Source organism: Sinocyclocheilus anshuiensis, unplaced genomic scaffold (assembly GCF_001515605.1).
Source record: "Sinocyclocheilus anshuiensis isolate Anshui unplaced genomic scaffold, SAMN03320099.WGS_v1.1 scaffold2, whole genome shotgun sequence".
NCBI classification, from domain to species: Eukaryota; Metazoa; Chordata; class Actinopteri; order Cypriniformes; family Cyprinidae; genus Sinocyclocheilus; species Sinocyclocheilus anshuiensis.
Window position 1 is genome coordinate 439199 of NW_015542337.1, and position 11574 is coordinate 450772.

Below are 11574 nucleotides of genomic sequence, written 5' to 3' on the forward strand. Positions count from 1 at the left end.
ATCGGCTCGATTTGAGAAAGGGGTAAAGATTTTAGTAGATTAAAAAAAAAAAACACTGGGTGGATTTTTATCATTATAGGGTGGTTGTGTACACACACTGCCGACACACATTTCAGTTCAAACAACTTGTAAAAGTGCATGTAGCATTCGATGACCCCTTTAATATTACACATTTGGTTTATGACTAATATAGTAATAAATAAGATGTGTATATTTGGTGTCTTATTTGTGTTGTTAAAGGTTCAGCCAAAAATGAAAATGAGCTTAAAAATTTACTCACACTAATGTTTGATTCTTCATCAGAAAAGATTTGGAGAAATTTAACATTACATCACTAATTGCTCACCAATGGATCCTCTGCAGTGAATGGGTGCAGTCAGAATGAGAGTTCAAACAGCTGATAGTAACATCACAATAATCCACAACACAACTCCAGTTCATCAATTAATTAATTGTGAAGCGAAAAGCTGCATGTTTGTAAGACACAAAGCCATTGATAAGGCAGTTTAACTTTAAACCAAAGTTTCTGGTCAAAATATGAGTCAATAATCCAGCATAATAATGCCTCCTTCAGTGAAAAAGGTCTGTCCCCTGTTGTCAGAATCATCAAAAATTTTAATTTTAGTTGTAGATCAGTGGTTCTCAACATTTGAAGGCTCCCCTTTAATATTTTGAATTAGCTTTTATTTTTATTTTTATATTTTCAGTTTTCATTTTAATTTTAGTTTAAGTGATTTTTGTAATATGCTTATATCATTTTCATGTCATTTCAAGATTGCAAAACTAGACGTGTTCAGGGAAATTGGCTGTTGAAAATATTTCTAATAAATCTCGAATGAAATGTCGTGAATAAAGATTAGTTCATTTTGATAAACAAAATTGAATAAGAAAGTCAGTAAAATGGTCGAATCTTCCCATCACTGTCCTGCGACACCCTTGAAAGTTTGCTGAGGCCACCTTGTGGGCCCCAGCCCCCAGACTGAGAACCACTGCTCTAGACAATACAAGATTTGTTAACGTAAGCTGATTTGGTCTGCGAGTGTGTTTACATGCAGAAAAATATGCTGATAACTATCAAAAATCAGATCATTTTAAAAACATATGTGCACACGACTTTAACACATTGAATAAGCTGTCGGAATGTCAGTAAAGGAGCAAACTTGGATTAATGTACAGAAAATATATATGTGCAGATCTTATTTTGCTTAATAGGTATGCAACCTTTCCTTCTAAAAGGGGTCATTGGATACTACATGCACTTTTACAAGTTGTTTGAACTGAAATGTGTGTTATTTGGGGGGTGGGGGTTCGGTGGAGAAATTAATACTTTTATTTAGCAAGGATGCTTTAAATTGATCAAACGTGATGATAAAGACATTTATAATGTTACAAAAGATTTTTATTTCAGATAAATGCTGTTCTTCTGAATTTTCTATTCATCAAAGAAACCTGAAAAAATATATACTCAGCTGTTTTCAACATAATAATAATAATACATGTTTTTTTGAGCGGCAAATCAGAATATTAGAATCATTTCTGAAGGATCATGTGACTGGAGTAATGATGCTAAAAATTCAGCTTTGAAATCACAGGAATAAATTACATTTTAAAATATATTCAAATAGAAAATATATTCAAAATTGTACTCTTTTTGCTGTATTTTGGATCAAATAAATGCAGGCTTGGTGAGCAGAAGAGATTTCTTTAAAAAACATTACAAATCTTACTGTTCAAAACTTTTGCCTGGTAGTGTATATTATACATTTTTTGGAAACCTTGATACATTTTTATTCTTTGAAGAGTAAAACATTCAAAAATACAGCTAGAACAAAAAGTCATTGGAAGTATTGAAAGTTGTAACCTTCATCCCCTTTTTTCCTCTAGAGCTATCTTGGTAGCAGAAAAGATGCCATACTCATTTTATAGAGAACTTTATTTGGGATTTCCTATAAAAAAATTATTATTTTTTTTTTATGGATTTGATCATCACCACATGGAATGTCATAGACAAATGAAAAACACCAAGAGCTATTTTGATTGTCCTCCGAATAAGAAACAACATGTCTGAACAAAAGCTTTGACATTGATTTTTTTTTAATGTCTGGACACTATAAAATGATGATGAGTCCTCTCAATACTCATATTGATCTTTGCTCTCTGTGGCTCACTGATCCCGAACAGTGATGGAATAGTCTTTGACATTCACATGATATGCTTTTGTCTGTTACAATATTACTGTCTCGGCTATTATTGCAACCTATTTGAAGACTAGTGACAATCTATAAGTGCATATTATCTGATGATTTGCCCTGATAGCTCCATTTCTGATTATCACAGTAGTATATAGGGCATAAATGGTATGTAGACATAATTATAAGTGCTGAAGCGAAGACAGATTGACGATTGAAACTAATAACTCTGTTCTATACTTATCGTCTCAATAGGAATTTTGGTGCTTAGCATTTATCTTGTGTATGTCTAGTGCGCTGCTAAAGGTCAATTGATTGGTGCTTGGGGCTTGTAAAAGGTCAGAAACAGCTGTGTCTTTGTGTCTGCTGGAGAGAGGAAATACTCTTGTGTCGCTCTTTCTGTGGTTTCTCTCAGGGCGGATGCTGGTAGAAGCCACTTCTCCAGTGTCGCGTTTCTCTTAATGGTCATGGTTAGGACTCAGAAGGATGCGATTGATTGAAGATCGAACCGAGGCTCGAGGACTTTCCATTCCCAATCAACTTCACTCTAAAGTCACTGCGAAGTTGTCGCTTTTGCCACAAACACTCTGCAGTCTGTCTTGGGCCGAGCAGCCACTCATACTCTGTTCCAATCAATCAGCTAAACAAGCTAAACGGTCATTATAGAGAAGCACTGCACTCCCCCTTTTCAACATTCATTGAGCAAATGGGAAGGGGCAGAGAGGAAAAAGTGGGCCGTGTCACATCCTGTGCTTCAGATAAACCTCCCCCTCTTTCTCCATTTAGCTGATCTGATTCGGGACAGAAGGAGCTAGGAAGTTTAGCAAGAAAAAGCAGCATGGCAGAGCGTGACTCATTAGTATGGGGATGACGCCAGGCCTGTTGAGCTGAGTTTGTGCACAAATGTAAGCAACTCTTGCTGCTTCTTGATTTTTGTCTTTTCAATAAGACTCATTCAAAGCTTGATTTGGTTCATTGGTTTTAAAAGGGTCATATGATGTTGCTAAAAGAACATTATTTTGTGTATTTGGTGTAATGAAATGTGTTTATGCGGTTTAAGGTTAAAAAAACACATTATTTTCCACATATTGTACATTATTGTTTCTCCTCTATGCCCTGACTTTCTGAAACGTGTCGATTTTTACAAAGCTCATCGGTCTGAAAAGCAAGGTGTGCTGTGATTGGCCAGCTATCCAGTGCGTTATGATTGGCCGGGCAACAACAATACTACAGCGAGAATAAAAGTTACGCCTTCTTTCTTTGCGTGAACATTTGGGCGGTGTTATGCAAATCTGCCCACATCGTGACGTAGATATGTGGGGGCGTGTTAGAACGAGCCGTTTTAGGTAGGCGTGGCTGACTCTTTTATAAAGAATATCTCTTTGGATTTGAGACTTTAGTCTTTGCAACTTTACAGATCTTCTTTATGCACCAAGAGCTTGTAACACTCCAAAGAGAAAGGAAAAATTGAAATCGCATCATATGACCCCTTTAATATCTGTGCCCGCTGGTACGATAACGCAGGAACTATTGTGAATTATGAAATGAGCAGATCAGATTTTAGGAGCCTTTCTAAAGTAAAATGTAAGAGCATGTGGAGTTTGGTGATTGTCAAAGTGAAAATAAAGCAATAAGACACAAGAGGCCATGCTGTTAGCAAAGGTTAGTGGTGTTCTTGGGGCTCTTAACACACTTTACAGGCCAGTACTGCATTGCCATTTGAAAATCTTAGGTTCATTTATTTGTACATCCTTTTTTATGCCTTAAAAGTTTAAATGTTTGTTTTTCTGTGATGTATTCTGTAGTGTTGTTGTAAATTCTGCTGATTTGAGATAAGATTATATTATTCAGCTGATAGATGAAGATTTGTTGAGTTAACAAAAGTGGCTTGTTGTAGTATTGAAAGTATCAGAAAGAATGTGGTGAAACCTACAAACTGATCAATAAAGACCTAATTTTCCAGTAAATATGTGTTCATTATTATTTTGAATTTACAATATACACTGAAAAAAATTATACTATTTTTTTTAAGGTAACTGGTAGCAAACAATTTATTTTAGCTACATTTAATAAAAAAAATGTTGAAAGTTAGTCAACTAAATTTATTTAAATGTAGCTAAAATAAATTGCTTGCAACCACATACCTTAAAAAATTTAGTAAATTCAATTAATCATTTTTTTTTCAGTGTAGCAAGAAAAAAATATTATACAAAATATTTGATTTTTTTTTAAACAGTGGTATGATAAAAAGACACCAATGCTTAATGTAATGCTAAAATAAAATTAGAAATAACAGTTCCAAACTGTACACTACCAATCGATAGTTTGGAATGAGTAAGATTTTTTTTTTTATTAATACTTTTGTTCAGCAATAACCCATTAAACTGATTGAAAGTGACAATTGAATGTAAAATTAAAGTGAAAGTCACTTTTGCATTGTTGCATTTTCAAATGAATGCTGTTGCTTAAACTTAGGCTACTATTCATAAAAAAAAGTCATGTTTTTCACAAAGTATTAAGCAGCATAACTGTGTTCACATCATAATTATAAAAAAAAATGTTTCTTGAGCACCAAATAATCATATAAGAATGATTTCTGAAAGATCATGTGACACAGACTGCAGTAATGGCTGTGGACATTTTAACTTTGACATGCAGCAATAAATTACACTTTAAGATATATTAATAGAAAATAGCTATGATAAATTGTGCTAATATTTCACAATAATACTGTTTTAAGGTATTTTTGATAAAATAAATGCAGGCTTGATGAGCATGAGAGACTTTTTTTCAAAATCATTCAAACATTTTACCAACACACAAAAACGTTGTAGAGGCAAATCAAAGCAACTTTGTACATTAATATATAATGTACAGTCACAGAGAAGTGTTTGTAGTAATTTTACAGCTTCAGACATGGCTCATCCAATCTGAATTTAGAGTCTGAACTATATTGTGTTATTGAAACAGCCTGAAGTTGAAATATAATAGTGTAATAGTATTCTCCGTGAACAGACTCTTTCTCCCACAGCTGTTAAAGCCTAAATTACTTTTTGTACTAATGAAAGTAATTCAGTTTACACTGATGTTAATCACACCCCCAAGCCATGAGCTGATAGATTTACTGGCACGTGTTCTGTGGCTCGGTGATCAATGTGAATAGAAGAGCAGGAGAGCAAATTGCTGGCTTGCGAGTGTGACCTTGCTTGACCTGCGAAATCTACCTGTTATGGATCAGACTGGAGTGGGGAGTTTTTGGAAAAGGTTTATACTCTACATATTTACCTTTTTTGATGTATTCTGGGTGAGAAATTAAATGCTCACACAACCTCAAGGCAGTATGGGTAGTATTAGATAGTAACATTCACGCATAAATGAACAGGGGCCGGTTGCATAAAAGGTTTAGACTATAGTCTTACAAGTTAGACATCTGATTTTTCTTTAAAACTGGTGGGGGATTTTTTCTTTTTTTTTTCTTTTTTTTTTTAAAAAGCATAGATTAGTCTAAGTTTAATCCAAAAATAAGACTAATTAGTTATTGGCTGACAGCTAGTTTATGCAGGTCTAGATAATATTTTTATTGTGTAAAGATAATTGTGAGATTCTACTGATCCTTATATCATTTATAGCAATTAAAAGGGCTTAGATGTGTTCATAATAAGAACATGCAGTTAGTTTTACTTTCTTCAGTGTAATTTGAGGTGAAATTGAATATGCTGCTGTGTATTTCTTCTGTGCGCTGTGTTTTTTCATATGAACAGCCACACCTGATAGATTTATTCCACCAAATGACTCTTAGCCATCTTTAATTCATTCATTTCATAATCTCTCTCAACCCATGTATATAATAATGTTACCCCACCCCTCAACACTTTTTTGGAGTTGATTACCATAGCCTAGATTTTTCTTAGCTTTTCGTTGTCATGGTGACAGGTCTCTATGCTTGCATCTATAAGACAGTGAATTACTGTCTTGATCACTAGAGTCTTATCCCACTATCACCACGAGAGGTCGCTAATCAACCTATCGATGACTGTTTAGGCACCGTAGAAAGTCCTAAAGTCCTTAAAGCCCTTAAAAGGGAAGGCAATTTTATTTATTTTTTTGAATAAAAATCTTGATACCTATATATATATATATATATATATGTTTCGATTATTGCATATAGGATCTCCTACCTGCTTGTCAACATGTATTTGCATACTTAGCCAATAGTCAGAGTTTGTGGAGTGGCTGCTGTAGCTACAGGGTGTAAGATGGTGTAGGAAAAGACGTTAAGATTTCGTTACAGAAGTGCGCCAAAATTCAAAGACTTGCCAAAATACACAAAGAAGGAAAACGGTGTAAAACCAGTAAAGCTTGGTCGTGTTTTTAGAAGATGGAGGAATTTATGGGATTAATGGGATTAATCGCTACCAAGTGTTCAGAGTTTTTCTCGACAAGTTCCATTTATTGAAAGTAGCATTCAATTGAAGTTGAGGGAGTCAAACGGAGCGTTTACGGCAGCAACAAATGCACATGTACAGCTGTCAGGACAGTGATATATTTACAACAGTGGATTCCACTCACTTAACTGTAATTCCCCAGAAGTTCTGTTTTAAGTTTTTTTTTTTTCTTTTTTTTTCAGATTAATTAAACAATCAACTGAGAGAGCTTTACATCTTATGAGGTTCTGTAACATGATGAGATTGATTTCCTTTTTTTGTACAACGAACATTTCAGTTTAAAGTTTAACTCAAACCAACTACCAATTTGCAAATCATCTGGCTGTTATGTAAACTAAAGCCTGCTAGCTATTTGCATTCAAAATGTCTCAGCAAGCTGTCTAATTAAAAATGAAATGGGGGTTCAACATAGAAAAATTAAGATTAGGCTATTCGCAGTACCTGAGATTACTGTACGTGACCAGTTGTTTTAGCGAACAGTGTCTCCCCTCATACATGATTACTTCTTGCTTGTTGTTGAGTGGTGCAGCATTTGTTGATAGGTTAGGAGATGAAGTGCGTTAGACCAAACAAACTTAAAATGATGAGGAGACCATGAGTAATGCTGTTTCTATGGTTACAGTAAAGAAAAGGCAAAAATTATTTAATGTCCAACAATTTGGGAGTTATTCCAGCTACATGTTATACATGTAATTCTATGTCTGCAATGACAGAGAGAAAACAAATATTAGCTTTGAACCCACAGAACTCACATAAGTATAGCATTATGTCCACACATATGTTGGGTTTCCATTTTTTATGGAGATTCCATAGACGTAATGGTTTTTATACTGTAAAAAACTGTTTTTTTTCTATCTCCTTACCCTAAACCTACCCCTCACACAACACTATCTGCTATTTTAGATTTTCAAAAAAGATCATTCAGTTTGATTCATAAGCTTGTTTTCGCATGGAGACATATAAGTAGGCCTATCTTTTTCTCTTTTTCGGAAATAAAGGCTATAACAGGCTTTAAATAATAACATGATTTCCATGATTTCTGTGATGTCCAAATAATGACCATTAATCTATTTATCTATCTATCTATCTATCTATCTATCTATCTATCCATCTATCCATCCAGCCATCCATCCATCCATCCATCCATCCATCCATTCATCTATCTATCTATCTGATCAAACAAATTATCATGACTTTTGTCTTTTTTTCAATAACACAAGCAAAAGAAATGTTGCTTATATTACATTACAGTGCACCAAATCAGTTAACTTGTTTACAGTGCAACCAATTTACCTGCCAGAATGCCTGTTTAATAGATGGGTTGAATAGTGACAAAAAAGGGGTTCAAAAAACAATGAGGCTGGGTGAAGAGGTTATGGATAACACAAGGTCAAAAAGCATATTTACTTTTAAGCTTCCAAAATGGCCAGTAATCTTCCTCTGCTCTACACATGCTAAGAATGTCAATCACAGGCTTCTTGTAATGTTATCAAACATAATAATTTTGTGTTGTTGAAAATACAATTTAACGACTGTCCCCTCTCTGCAAACCTATACTTATTTTGATTTCATGCACTCATCAAGCCACATAATTTCTGTTGTTGTGATGAAAACTGAGAGGGGAAGTTTGAAAATGGAGAGACAATACCCTCTGGTGGTACCGATGGAGCTTAGCTTTGTGAATCGATAGTTTACATTGTAAAGCACTTGAAGGATTGAAAAAGACTGCAGGTGCAATTTTTTTCAATTATCTTTTTTGTATATTTTTATTGTATAAATAAAACTATATAAATAAAGAAATTATTTTATTTCAAGTAACCTCAGTGATGTGGGGAAAAAGAATGCTATATTTACAAAAAGCATACTATAACTACTAGCAAACACAGCATTTGTTTGTTAATGGTGTTTACGGTTAAATCGCTCAACAAACACGTTCTACATAAATCAAAAGCAAAAAAAGAGGTTTTTATTTGTACAACATGTTCCAACTGCATATCATACAGTAATGTCAGTCACACACAAACATATATTTTATTCATGAGTTTATTTATATGCATTATCCATGCTTGAATTAATCTGTACAAGTAGAAAAAGCTTAAATCAATAGTGTTCAAAGAAAACTCTTATGCATACGCCGAGGCTGCAACAGATACAAAACCTGATATTCCGGCTGCTCAGTTTTTATGGCATTATACATGTTACTACACTTTCAGGAAACTTTCAGGTGTACAAACCAGCACTCATGTTATCTCTCAAATCCATTTGGATCCAGTCTTTCCATATCCCCCCAAAAAATTATTATATTCACTGTAGTATATTATTGTACCCACAGATATCCAAAGCCAGTTTTGTATTTTGTAAGCTTGGAGATGTATATACACGAAAATAACAAAGAGATACGAGCCATCAGCAAAGGTGTTCACACTCATACAAATGGACAAAATTAATAAAGTTATTAAACAACAGCAGATATGACTACGTCCCAGATGGACCAGCAGGGAGTATCGGGCACATGCCCTTATCAGTTCTCCGTCCAACGGATACTAAATGGATAGCTGGGCTGGAAAAGTGATAAGGAGATGTGGTCGACTGAAATCGAAGTCTCACCATGAGGGCAGAGTCCCCTGTATATTCTGTACGTCCAACTCCCCATCCAGTATATTCACAGCAGTAGAATGTCAAAAAATGTCCAAAGAGCTCATCTTGATATCCTCAACTCCCATTAGAAACAAAACCTCCGACCTGCTGACTATGGGAGTATCCTGAAAATACTCACAGAGAAAGTTGTTTAGACACACCTCATTGATGAGTTTTATGTCACCTTAGCCCGACCCTATTCCGCTTTTTCTAAGCTCTCATTGGTTCACAACTGAGATTCGGATTTCAGTCGCTCATCAGAACGCCAGCCAATGGGGTAGGAGAGGAGCGCACAGGCCAGCCGGATTGGAAAAGGTGCTATTCACACAGGTGTGGTTCAGCTGTGCATTCCAGCACACACATACCTGTCAGCTTAGACTTCATCTCCATGCCCTGAAGAGACGGGCTGTCTCCCAAAAAGAGCACTACTTAAGATCGTTCAAAACCACATTCTTCCCTTTAATTATTTTGGCTTGTATGTAATAAAAATATACATCTCATCCAAAATGCAAAGTGGCACAACGTTCGGTTTTAATGAAATTCAGTAGGGTCCAATGGTCAAGTCAAGTCACCTTTATTTATATAACGCTTTTAACGATACAGATTGTGTTAAAGCAGCTTTACAGTATCAAATAGGAAAATAGTGTGTCACTGGTCTGACATCACACTGAAAATCTAATGTCAAAATCATTAAAGGGGTCATATGATGCGATTTAAATTTTTCCTTTCTCTTTGGAGTGTTACAAGCTCTTGGTGCATAAAGAAGATCTGTAAAGTTGCAAAGACTAAAGTCTCAAATCCAAAGAGATATTCTTTATAAAAGTTCAGATTCAGCCACACCTACCTAAAATGGCTCGTTCTAACACGCCCCCACATGTCTAGGTCACTATGTGGGAAGATTTGCATAACGCCGCCCAAATGTTCACGCAAAGAAAGAAGGCGTAACTTTTATTCTCGCTGTAGTTTTGTTGTTTCCGCCGCCATGTCGTAAAGACTTTGTGTGCTTCGTTGTAAAAAGCGAAACTACTTTGTTTGGCCTTCCAAAAGAGGACGATATCTGCTTCGTCATGCCTGGAGCTGATCCGTGCTGGTTGCTGAGGAAATACATCAACTTTGCGCTGTGGATCGGCTTTTGGATCGCAACGCGTAAAAAGACAGTATAAGTCATTATAATCCATAATTATGTCCCCACTGGATGCAAGGAATGCCTCGTTTATAATGGTTTTTCATATTTTTGAATCATCACTCCGGTCACAATAATCCTATGAAATATTAGGTATTATTATGAAAATCTTGCTAATTATTACTCCCAATTTTGCACTTATTTTTTCATTCTATATTGCCCCAAAAACACATTAATATGCAAATTAGATACAGTTTATAGATACATTGTGTATGATGGGAAAATCCATTTATGGCTATTTTACACAATTTTTGCATAAAGAAAAATGGTCTATCAATTAATTCTGTTATATCTTTCATAACATAGTTGAGAATCATCTTTATATAAAGTGTGGTATAAAAAATTAAACTGATTTGTGATTAAAACAAAAATCCCACTGTTTTTGCCTTTTCATGTCTATTCATGTCTTTTTATTTTTTTTAAACAGGACTTTTTAAAGTCCCGATGTCCTCGACAGAGGACATAGCATTAATGACGTGAAAAAATGCTAAATTCACAAAACTTTTCCTGGTAGTCAGGAGATTAATGTGTTTAGATGCCATGTCTTTGTTTTGTCTTGTTTTGTTTAAAAGTATTGTTTGCATGCTTAAAGCTAATGTATGCATTGGTTGAATTAGGACATTTATCTGAGCATCACAACAGTGGGGTTTTAATGTAGATAGTCAGCCATGTTGGCCAAAAAAGCTTGAAGGTTTTAGGTTGCCTTGCCACTTTCACAAGACATAGAATTCCACTTGAATATTATGTAAGGTTATCTAAGTATGTCTGTGATACAGATGTTTCCCATACAGTATCAATGAGTGTTTCTGGCCCGTCTCTTCCCTTTTCCCTGCAATGCCCGTCACTTGCACTTGCTGCTGTTATGAGCAGGCTGCCAGTTTCTGTTTGTGTGTGTGTGCTTGTTTAGCCCTGTTTGTTTGCAGGCTTCCAGGGAATAAGCCAAACCTAAAGACCCAGCTGGTGGTGGAATGTTAAATATAGGTTATAATGAGACTTCTAACACTACAGTATAAATAATCCACAAGTATGATTGCAATCCAATGAGTAGAGATAGTTTTTTAATTGCACAGAATAGAGTATAAACCTCAATGACTCAGCATAAACGCAATCAGTCAATTTA